At 35.6% G+C, this 12,797-nt stretch overlaps 1 protein-coding gene across 13 annotated transcripts in view; it reads left to right on the top strand.

Annotated features, from left to right (window-relative positions):
- LOC108567234 (bromodomain adjacent to zinc finger domain protein 2B) overlaps window positions 1-12,797 on the top strand; it is a 38,524-nt gene that overhangs the window by 8,739 nt on the left and 16,988 nt on the right. For 12 of the 13 annotated variants that reach the window (XM_017927570.1, XM_017927576.1, XM_017927574.1 and 9 more), the window contains exon 2: window positions 5,251-5,286. The gene's annotated coding sequence lies outside the window, so the exon portion shown is untranslated. Of the gene's footprint in view, window positions 1-5,250; window positions 5,287-9,461; window positions 10,028-12,797 lie in introns of all 13 variants that reach the window. The other variant, XM_017927572.1, reaches the window with a different exon arrangement.

Here is a 12,797-nt window from a genome sequence, read left to right on the forward strand (position 1 = left end):
GATTACCTAAAATTAAGTATTTTTAACCTGCTGCTGAAATTATAGCGTATTTCAACAAATTTGTTAACAAATATAGTAACAATTGTATGTGATTTTTAGAAATAGTAAAATATCATAGAGGCGTTTGAGTAATCTGCGTTAGGTTTAACATTACTATGAAATGCAATTATAGTATGAATAATTTTGAGGGAGAGTGCATGTTGGCTCGTGCATTTTTGAAAAGGCACCGCTGCATTTACACACGTATTAAGGTCCAGTCATGCTCGGTTGCCGTGTGGAATTATGCAAGGCCCAGTTTAGAAGATGAATATTTAACATCTCTCCATTTCGGATGTGTGACTTAATAATAACAACACTATCAATAGGTCAACAACCATTCGGTAGAACCGGCTCGTATTTAATTGCAGTAAACTAAAGTCGATGTTATTTGTATGGTGCAATTAACTGCATACTGTGCAGTTCGTTCGTTCAGTAGTTTTCTTAAAGGGAGTGCGAATTTCGTTGTTGTTTGCGGTGCCGGTTAATGGTGTACGCGATCCTCGGAGAGGCGATCCATCTGGAAATATTCGTCGGCTTGAGAAGTGCAGATAAAGAGGAGCGAAACCAGCTTCTTCTGACTCTCTCTCTCTGTCTGTCTTCCTCTGACCACGCCGAAAAGAAGGGAAAAAAAGCAAACAATTTGCGCAGCCGACACAACATCGGCCAACGGATTCTTGCCTGGAATGCAGCAAAATATTCGATTCTTGTACCTTCCTAAATTGCTCGACGATATTTTAAATACTAAGCTTGTAGGAAAAGTAAAGACACGAACATACATCTGGTTCTAAGCAACTTGAATATAACTGGATAACTGTGAAATAATCATTTTAAACAGGAAAATATAGGCACATTTTGTTTTGAGACCAAGAGGTATTCTATATCTTACATTATTTAGTAACTGTATTATTTGGAACTTGTTCTGGAGTAATAATATTTATCTAATTGCTGATTAAATCCAGACAAACATTTCATTTAAAAAAATCTTGTAATTTTGAGTATAAAAGTTGGTGAGTGCGTTATACAATACTTGTTAAGTTTTATCTCAATTTCACTATACTTGTGCAAGTATTTACGAATGAAATAAGAGATATTGCACTCCACTGTAACTTGTAATTTACTTGGCAAGTATTATTCAGTGAGTGGTCTACGTTTACTATTCAGTATGAACCGATTGTTTCAGCTCAATTCAGTTAGTGTTTCCGTTCATTGAATGTGCGAGGGTAGTTTTCCTTAGATGGGTGGGAGCAGTGGAAATAAAATGGAATAAAGTGAAACGTTTACGATGATAATATAAATGCATTAGTTTAAATTAGTATTGCACTATTTTACAACTTTCGCAGTAACATGAAAAGTTTTAGTGCCTCGGAGGCCGCGGCGCGAGTTTGGCTTGGCTTGAACAAACATCGTCGCATTCAATTTATATTAATATCGTTGCCATCCCCTTCCGCTTCCGGTGTGGACCAGTCGAAGTCAACTGCTACTTCTTATTTGGTGTTTCTTGCATATTCGCAACGGGAACGAAAAGAAATGCCGTCATTAAATTCAAACAAAGTTTGCTCCGTCTATTTACCTATCGCACAAATATTTGGTTTATGCTCCCCAGCATATTTGACAAATACAAATTTTCCATATTAAATTACCAACAAAATCAAGGAATCGTAGCAACTTTGTACACATACCAGTGGTTGCTCGATTTAACTTCTGTCGTTCAGTTCCAAATATTGAATGTTCTCCCAATTTTAAAATCTCACCTGATATTCTAAGATGTTTCCGAAAATATTAATGTATAAGTGAAAAGTCGCAAATAGAAATGTGCATTTCTCAAATGGATTATAGCAATTGCAATTACGAATGATAATTTGACAAACAGAATGACGTAAATGCAGATGATTTCTGAGTCATGTGAAATATTTTCTTAATTGCTTTAATACTTATGTATAAGAACTAATATCTGGAACATATGAAAAATATATCTTAACAATGTGTTTGTTATAATATGTATGTATGGAAATATCGATTAATGGTGATTTAAAGAAAATAACAAGACAGCAAGTGAGTCGTGTAATCAAAGTCTGAGTAAGACTTCAAATAATTATAATTTCGAATATGATGCGAGTCATCGCGTTTCTCAATATTACAATCATTTATCCAAGGATTTCAATACGTCATCAAAGACAATTGTAGCTTTAACCAATTCTGTTTTTTTTAAGTTTAATTGTTTGAAACGAATTGTGCTTGCATGAAAATGTATTAAAAATAGTAGAATCATGGTTGAACATTGCTTAACGAAGTATGAAATCTATTTTTCTTCTAGACTTATCCTAAATTTATAGGAATGCAGTATTTCACTCGTTGTCACATACCCTACGTTCCATAAGTTGTACCCCACTAAGTCGATTTCTCTACGTAGCAATTTTCTGCTTATAATCCGATAAAATACGGTTATTTGTTTTCATTGGATGCGATGGTGATTTTCCGTGACGTTGGTGTTTTCTGTAGTATTTGGCAGAGTCGGACGGGGCGAAGAAGCTCGGTATTAATTATAGCTCCTTTTGTTGCGATTTAGCGTGTGTCTGTGCGAGTGTATAAATATTTTTTTCCCTAATTGGAAACCATTCTTGGAATGCCGTGAGACGGATTCAGCTCGTCTTGCGTTTGAAGAGAAGAGAGGCTGTGGAACTAAAGAAATGATTCTAAATAGAGAGACGACGGCAGGCGCTCGCTCGGATGGAGAAGAGAAGAGAGCATCAGGCAATTGACCCGAACTCTAACCGCTCCGACGCCGTCTCTCTTCGGTCCACGGCAACCTCCTCCACATCCGTCCTTCTTCCGCGGCACGGAGATGGCGGCGATTATTGTTCCTCGCTCTGGTCTTTCCTTCGTCTCGTCCTCCTCCTTCAGCTCCTTGCCCTCCGCTCACTCATTAGACACTACCTACTAGTACTACTACTACCACCACACTCGTCTTCAATAGGAATGGAAAACAGCGACTAAAATGGGCAAGAAATTGATCACAATTATTTTTAATTATTCCGATCATGGTTGTCGGTGATGATCCAAGAAGCACCGCGACGCCCGTCGCAACGACGAACAAACGAACGTGTGCTCTTGCAGTAAAATTAGTTGGTTCTCTTTTAATAGTTACAGCAACGGCGGGAGAAATTTATGTGGAACTTGACAGCACAATGCATTTACAAACGGAACATTAAGAACGGAATTGTGCATGCGGAATATTCTTATTTCTTTCTTCTTTTTTTTCCCTCTGTCTTTCTCTCCATCTTGCAATTTCTTCATATCGCTTCGGCGGCTGTTTCGTAACGTGGACTCCATTACTAATTCACGAAGCGTGTGGGTTCAGAACCGAGCAGATTTACATATTTATTGGTGGCGCGATTCTAGGCATCACGTCTCCCGGAGAAACGAATATTATATTTGGAATGTTTATAGTTTCAATCTATTAAACAAAAAACATTTCATTGAATTCATAGAAATATTGTGATATTTAATTGAAAACAACTTTATTTGTATTTCAGAATCAGAACGTACCCTAAATACTCTCATTCATCATCCATGATTTAAATCATATGTATATTATAGTTTAAAACTTACTTTAGAGGTGCATAATTTAAAAGTTGATAATAGACTCTACAATAACGAATTTTACTTGAAAACATTTTCAATATCGTCAATATTCGATTATCGAATTAGGAATAATTTTGTTTGGAGACGAACGTGGATTATTGCATTTTACGCCCTGCGATTTAACGTTAACGACATTCTGCATCTTTACTAAATTTTCCAATAATTCAACGTTTACCGGTAGGAGATTTACATTTTATTTAATTGAGTTGTGACGACGAACTTGGTGCATCGGAATGCGATTTGAAAGAGGAAGTAGATGCTGAAATTAACGAATGTACTTCTGTTCATGGGAGTCTGCAGAAAACCTTCCCAACTTCCTGGAAAATTTTCTAAAATAAAATTAAAACAAAGTTACGTAAATTTTTAATCTCCTATCGGGAAACATTTAAATATTGTAGATAGTCGCAAAATGCCATTAATGGTAAATTGTGGATGTTTCTATTCTATATTTGTTGAGACAACAAATGACATCGCAGAATGACGGGGGTGGATTCTCTGATATAGGGCACAAGAATTTTAAATTGCCGCAATCGTTTTTTGTTTGCTACCCTTTTATTTTTGTTATTTTAATTCGAATGAATTATCGAGCAGGCGGCATGTCGTCCTGTTCGCTTGGCGAGAGTCGTCAAAGGAAGAACTGTAGGAGGAGCCTAGCCGCTGCAGAGGTCGTGTCCGACGACGATGGAGCCAGTTTTCGAATTGCACACGTACACATACATCTCGATCCAATTAAAACCGTTTTCGAACAGAAATTGCATTACGAAGAGCCCGCCATTTCCACGGCAACCTTTGTTGTAACCATGGCAACCAACAAACAGTGTCTATCGCCTCATTATAATATACAAAGTTCTGAAAGGTCTGAGTAGTATGGGAAGCTCGCACACACCTTATATCGTCCATTTTTCTTTCCGGGGTAGCGAAACGGTCGTTTCGGCGGAAACGGTTTCGATTGGCGCTTTGCGCGCGCAATTTAAAATTGTCTTTGTCCGTCCCTAAAATGCATGTGTGCTGTGGCTGCGTTTGTTCTGTTTCCTGCTTTCCTCTCCTTGTTTTTCCAAGACCATTCAGGTTATTATTTTCGCTAGCATCGATTTCCTCAAACTCACGTATTTCTTGACTTATTTCTCACATTTATTTGCATAGCAAAGTTGTAGCCTAATTCATCTTTACATGTACAAATAATCGCAAATTAGATACAAATTTATACCATTATTTAAATTCACCAATGCATATTGAAAAAATAATATAAATAAATGCATTTTTCTTTTTGGGCAATCAAGTTTCTTTTTGTGCGTTTAAAATAGTATTTAGTTCGATTAGTCCGGTTTCGAACACTTGTTCGATAACGCGCACTATGCGAGGTACTATTGTATACATTTTTTTGTGCATTATAATAAAGAAACAAATCTTTATTCATTTATTACTTAATAAAAATGTAGTAACATATTTTTTATTAACCGATGTTACGTACAGGAATATATGGGTTAATTGAGTAGACTCTAACAAATCGTTCTACTAAAGAGCATTTCATATTTTCTTTTTAATACAGTATATTTTTGTCTTTTTCAGTTGTCCACCAGTGATCGGTTCGATTTCAAATAAAATGTAAGTAGTCATAAGCATTTCGAAGCAGGAAAAAGTTTTTAATTGGATACAATAAATAGGCATCAAATGTGAACTCCCGCGACACGAGTGATTCAGGAATTATTCGTTGTTATGCAACTGCAATTTTATGATTTATTTCACTATTTCAATGACTTTTTTGTTTGTTTGCTTACATATCTATTATAAACTACATTCCCTGGCAATATGAAATATCTCAGCGATTGTTACCATTCTGAAGACGTAAGAATAAGATCAACGGGTAAATTGTTTTTCGTGACCTTTAAGTTGTCATGACTTACAAATTAGTAATTTAAAGGTTACATTTGTCAGCTTCGAGTGAATTCAACCATGTGTTGTTTTACTAATAATTATAATATATATTTAAAAAAAATGCTAAAAGAAACTGCGCCAGTTTTGCTAAATAATATTAACTATTATTTGTGGATAAGCAGTTGCAAATACTACGAAAATCACACAATGCGATAATTGAAAATTAATTTAAGTAAGCGCGTGCAAACAGAAAAGATAATGTTTAAACATTTTCTGTGTAATTAATTTGCAATTGGTAATGTTTTAAATAGTTTTTTTTACTAGAGAAATGTTTATAGAAGTCAACAAATGAGTGGCGTATTTGCTTTTAGGGGTAGAGTAAATAGAAGCAGTTGCGTTTGGTTGGTGGAGGGTGTTTAAAATTGTCGTGAGGGGGCGCGGGGTCCCGCTTTGTTCTCCCACATAGGATATTTTTGTTCGTGTGCATGTAATGTCGATTGTGGGGGACGATTAATATTTCCTCCTTTTTTTATCCAGCGTAAGCCCTGCACGAGGCCCCGGAGATTGTGTACAGTGGGCAAAATATATAGATGGAAAATCAATAGGGCATAGAAAGAGGAATGAATCCCTCTGTTGGGGGGACGAAGAAGGCACCCCTTCTGGGTTATCTCGCTCTCTCGCACACACGCAACCATATACGTACGTGTGTGCGCGGATTATGCCGCAACGGCACGACATCCATTTCATACAGAATTTGTATCCTCACAAACGTACGGGGCGCTTACAAATGGACGCCATCTCGCTACTAATAATAATAATAATCATAATAATGCTGTGCGCCGCAGCCATTCGCCGCCATCTCGCCACCCCCCCAAGGGGCTACTCTTTTATGCCACCGTTCCACGACACGCGTTCTCATTTCGCGATCGCCATTTACACAATTTCGTAAAACAACTAACACAGGATTAGCAACGATAATCTAAAAAATACCATACATAGACATAGAAATGCCTCCAAAATCCAACTTTTTTTCAAGAGTGAAAATTTAATTTAATACTTTGGCTTACTTGCAGCAGTCAACAGAACTGAATACATATTTAGATAAGTTCTTTGGCGATGCGTCTCTTTAATGACGTTAATTCGCCAAGTGCGTTTTCTTATATGCGCTCTTTCCTCTTTTTTTTTATGGAGGAGATGTCTTCTCGACCGTGAATTCATTTTGTAACACATGCTAATAAAATTCAACATTATAAATTGTATATATTTTATTACATCCGTAAGCACCATTAAACATAATAAGTATACAGATTTAAGTATTTTCTAAAGAAATTTTCAATTTTGCTTACTGAAATTAATCATTGTTACGTGATATTTAATCGTATACAAAGTTTTAAATAATGATTTGAAAATTATGATGAAAATTAACGTAGTGATTGTATTTAATGAATGAATGATTTCCTGAATTTGTTTCATTTTAAGAAATGCAAAACATTTCGAACGAACATTGTTTCATTTACTTTAAGAGGAATACTTTGATAGATTCGCAACTTGTCTTCTCCTGCTACTTTTATCGATCAGGCTAATTAGTTTGTAAAATGTAAACAACGGGTTGATTTTAATTGATAATTAAGTAAAAAGTCGAAAAATAAATTGCGTTCGTTAATAAAGTATTCGATATTAATTAATAGCTTTTGTTGAAATTATATATGATGGTTGTGAGTTAATCAAGTGTGAATGGTGTAACTTATCTTATGGATTAAATTGATTAAAAATTTTAAATGAATAGTAGACAAAGAAGTAAAAAAAATATATAACAAAAAGGCAAAGAAACTTATTTACGGCAGTTTGTATGAACACCATTTGGATACGGCTGGTTTACGACCTCGTAAAATCGCTTTTATATGCAAGCGGTGCATTCGATTCAATTTTTAAATATTACATGATAAACCAAAAGTGAGGAAGAAGGCGAAAACATAAATGAAAAGGTAAATAGAAGCGTATCGGCGTTGCCAAAAACAAAAAAAAATAACGAGACCGGTTTCAATGCTGACCATTAACTATCATTGAAAAACAAGATGAATTAATAATAATAATAATGAGTGTTGCCAACTTGATGATTGCGTTCGTCGATTGATAAAATAAAGCAGCCACCAGTTTATCAATTTCGACGACGAATAATCGAATGCAAAGTGAAAGTCGCTAGAATTTATGATTGTTACTGGATTCGATGTTTAATTCATTACATTGTGCCGAGACGCGAGATTTTGTTACCTGCTTCGGTTTATCGTTAATTACATCTTCGAAGCCGAGCCGCTACGAACGTTCTCCGCAAATAAAGGCAGCAGACGTAGAGGCAAGAGAGGAATTCTCGAAAATAAAAATGCCGACGTGGCGGACAATAAACCTGGGCAAAAGGTAAATCCATTTTCTCGGACGGTAATCGCATTTGAGAGCGCGTTTTGATGCACTTCCTCGTTTCGTGCCATTACTTAACGACGATAATTAATTAATTCATTTATTATTCGAAACGCTGGCGGTCTATTCGATTTTCAATGAAACGATGTTAAACAAATCCTCATTACGACCCTGCTTTGAAATTCTTTGACCATCCTTTAACCAGATGCAAATTATTGCAATTTCAATATACAAGATTAATAATAAAAACAAAAGGCATATCAATTATCGTATTCCTCTGTCACTCTCTCTCTCTGAGTGTGTGTCTGTTTTTTTATGTGCCATTGTTGTAATTTGCGAATGTAATGCATGCAGTCGCCGCACGCAATGGTAATAAAATTTTGCATTATAACAGGGTCGGTGGGGAAGATGCATAAAATTAAGGGTTTATAAACCACAATATGCAAGCTGGCTCTGGCCCCGTGTAGCCACGCCGCGCGTCTCTGCTTTCCTTCTCTTTCTTCTCCCTACTTGCATTGCATACGTTTTTTGTTCGTGGAACCGTGTACGAGAAAAGCAAATTGCTAAATGTTGCAATTGCGATGTGTCAGTTAATTGGCGGACCGTAACGATATTATTAAACCTATTGCCAACAAAGCGTGCGAATTGTTTCTTTCAGTTTCGAGCAACACAACAATTATCCTTGCTACGTATTTGGATGTTACGTACCTCCACCCTGCGCATTATATTTACATTCATCTCGATACATACAAAATAGATTTTTCATTATCACTAACTTGTACAATCTCTGACTACGCACATTACTTATACAAGTTTAATACCTTCACTTATTAATAATTTTGCGCTCTCCTAGTATATTTAATATTGACCACTTATTTTTCATTTTGACATACGTTTCATAACGCGACAAACCTAATTTGTGATTAATTAAATGTTTACAAATGCAAGAAATATTTTTTACATGTTTTGATTTGATAGGATTTCTATCACAACTCTTTTCATGCATATTCGATGGGTTTCAATCCAATCAAAGACATATTTTTAGTTCCTGCGCATGCAAGTATACAGAAATAGTATATGCGGATGAGTTTCATTTTACGAATTGCTGATCAGAATGAAATTATTCGTAACATTTTAGAAAGAATTATGATTTAATATAAATATGTATATAAACATAGTTCATGTCCGTATTCTTATTATTAGTAGATTCTTTAATATAATTTTGTGAATTATTAATACATACTAAATCTATTTAATCCGCCATTTGTACGAGATGTATTGTAATTTAGCGAAAAAAGTGGGATGAGGAGTTAATAAAGCGAAGTGATTTGGCGCGCGCTGCTCCAAAAGGATGCACGTCAGCAGCCTCCCTTATTTGTCCCTTATTCTCCCATCTCGTTCTCGCATAGTATGCGCTTAAGGTGGAATAATAAGGACAAAATGTATAGTTTTGATGCGCACATATAAAATATATTTTACCTGTGGTGCAGAGGAGAGAAAGAGAGCGAGAGGCAGTCTCTTCTCGTGAGCCGTCCGGTGAGGGGCACAGCACAGATGAGTGAAGCCTTCCAACGCAACGGAAGAGTCGAAAAGCGGAGAAGTGGAATAACACAAACACATATGTACGAGAGGAGCTAAAGAAAGAGTAGAAGAAGAAAAAAAGAAGAAGTAAAACGGGACGACCGCAAGAGAAACAGCAGAGAGGAGAAGAAGAAGCAAGTGGACGACGACGACTGGCGAAGAGTGAACGGGAATGAAATAAATAAAAAAGAAAGGATAAACAAGATCGGAAATACCTAACGTGCGGTGATCAAAGAAGGCTCGAGGAGGCGGAGGAAAAAATAATACGAGAGAAGTGAAGAAACAAAATAAAAGGGAGGACGAAAAGAGTGAAAAAGAAGAAGAAAGGATCGAAGATCGCGCAGAACAGGCTCACCTCATGTGTACGTTTATTATGTGCGCGATGATGTTCCTGTGATCGTTCAAGTGTTTTGTGCGCTATTTCCAGCAGCGAATTTCGTTTAATAAGGAAGGACTAAAAAATCCGCAATGCAAGGTAATTGTAATTTACGTGAGTTCCATTGGTTTTCGGTCTTCTAGGTATACGCGCATACCATCATCTATATTTTTCTTTCACTTTCGGAGCGAAACTAATCGAAATGATTTTACCTGCTGCTCGTCTGTTGTTATATAAGTTGCATTGAATGCGGGAGACAGAGAAAGGAGATGTACCATTACGAAAATGCAAACGGGCCCCCCTGTTGCCCGCCCGTATCTGTTTTTCGGATCTTGATAAAGAATGCTTCTTCTCTCGAATGGAAACGTTTTTCTTTCATTTGCTCGAGTGAAAAGAGGACCTCGAAGTCCAGAAAAAAGGTTCATCACAAAAAAATAGCCGTGAGACGAAAAAATAAGAGCGCAAAGTTAATCAATGATGGTGATGTGTGTAACAACCTTCAAAGATGCTTGTACTTATATGTAATGAGATTTGATGATGATATATATATATATATGTAATTAAAGCATTTTTAAATTCTACAAACGCGTTAATATGCAAAACATTGTATACATCGAATCATATTTCTGTTTCTATTTATTCACTTATATTGTGTATATTTTCATGCAAATTTAATTACTCTATTCTGTCGGAAACGCTTCTTGATTTTATAAACATTTGGATAGTTGTTGGTAAATACTTTTATAATTGCAATTGGTTAACGAAATTGAAAGTTTTTACGAAAGTTTAACACATTGTCTGCATGAAGTATTCTAAATATGTTTCAGTTTCGAGTGATATAGAATATAATTACAGTTTATTATACATATAAACAAATAAATCATATTGTCCTTTTTTATGACTTTATTTAAAAATATTACTGCATGAGAAATTGACATATGAAACTAGTGCAGCTTGTTATATTATTTATTGGTATATGTTGTTTCGTATCTCGATTTTGCTCTATAGAGTTTCCATTTGATATTTCACTTCATACATGTATTATTGTCTACTTCACCCTAGAAAAATGTAGTTGTTCGTCTGGATCAGTCCGTCCCGTCCCATTCCGTCTAGCGTCTCTCTCGATTGGGGCTAAATTTTTCGAGGGGCCCCGCTCGAAATGCAAAACCTGTTTTGTCCTTTTGTTACCTCTCTCTCCACAATGGACGACAGGCATATTTCCGTCACTCAAAAGCGATGTCGATAGACAGAACTTCAGCGTTAAAATGGAATAAAATAAACGAAAATACGCGCATCGAATTAAATATAAACTAATTAAATTTCTACCTCTATTAACTGCATTTCGAACCGTACGCATATCCGGAATGGAATTATTACATTTGTTCGTGAAATGGAAGCGAAAATAAATTTCCAAACGAAAAAAAAATCCAAACTTTTACCTTTTGTGTTTGCTTTCTGCAACTACGCCCGAATTCCGAAAATAGTTCGGGGTTAAAATTAGAAAAGGAAACTTGCTCTTGTCCTTGTAGTCTTCTCTGAGGTTCCTGAACAATTTCAATTTGAAACCAGGAATTAAAAAAATATATAGTTTACAATTAAAATATACTTGAGTAATCCGTAATACAAAATTTAATGAAAAATATAATATACTTTGGAAACATGCAGATTTAAATACTTTCTTTATAGAATGTTAAACGTTTAGAAATAAGTTCATGGTAATTGTAATACGTGAATAAAAAATTAATGAATTTAAGCTATTATTTGCTGAAATGAAGGACAACAGTTGTTGCTCGTAATTAAATTTAAAAAAAACTATTTTAATCCTTTCAACTTATTGTTTGATTGATTTTGATTGTATAGTTTGATAAATAATTAAATAATATAAAACATGAAAGCAACAAAGGGATATTTTGAAATGAAATTATACATTTCGTTAGCGTTATTGAAAAGCACATTTGTATATTAATATGATCAAAGTGTAGCAGAAATAAAAACAAATAATTTGGAATTCAAATGAAATGAAAAGTTTTCTTTTTGTTTATTCTCTATAACAATGATTATTATTATTATTGAATAATTTGTGCTTAATTGAATTCCATTGTATGTTTTGTTTGTAATATTGGAGGTAGCGGATAAGGTGTGAGTGAACCCACCCGATCTGAACTTGACCCAGAGACCTTGGCCTTGACCTTCGCTCCAGATAAAGCCATACCAAGGGGCTTTATCTGGTGTGGGAGGAGGAGACGGCAGCGGCGGCGGTGGTGGTTAACAATCTCCAGTCGATTAGTTCAATCCTTCGTCTCCCTCTCCTCGCAGATTGCTTGTATTAATGTTTACAAACATCAAATTATCGGCTAATTAATACGCAATTATTCAACCGAGCTGACCTCACCATAATCGTAAATTAATTAAACATAACGCGTTAGATAACGTTGATTTATGTATTTATTGCTGTGTGATATAACAAACCGATCGGTTTATTATTTGTATGTGATGCTCTCTGGTTCAGTGCAAGTGCCCGGAAACGCGTCTATTCTAAGTTTATACTTTGTTTCCAGGTTTTCTCTTCCATCTACTATACTGATGTACCTCTGCTATGTTTTTTTTTCTTATTCTCTTGTTGTTGTTGTCCCTTCTTCTTCGTCCGCTTTGAAGAGAGAGCAGCTGCGTCTCGAAATAGAGGCATTTCCGGACACGCAATCCGCGCTGTATAAAAATATTTGAATCTTCAAATGATGTTTACCAAAAACCAGTCGACTCTTGATTACATTCTCATAGTCAGCATTTACATTTCGTATTTTTCTTTCTATTACTCTTCTTTTTTGAGACGGTCATTGTTAGGATCGGCGTAAGAGAAAAGTAGAGGAAA

Source organism: Nicrophorus vespilloides, unplaced genomic scaffold (assembly GCF_001412225.1).
Source record: "Nicrophorus vespilloides isolate i.1.1-1 unplaced genomic scaffold, Nicve_v1.0, whole genome shotgun sequence".
NCBI classification, from domain to species: Eukaryota; Metazoa; Arthropoda; class Insecta; order Coleoptera; family Silphidae; genus Nicrophorus; species Nicrophorus vespilloides.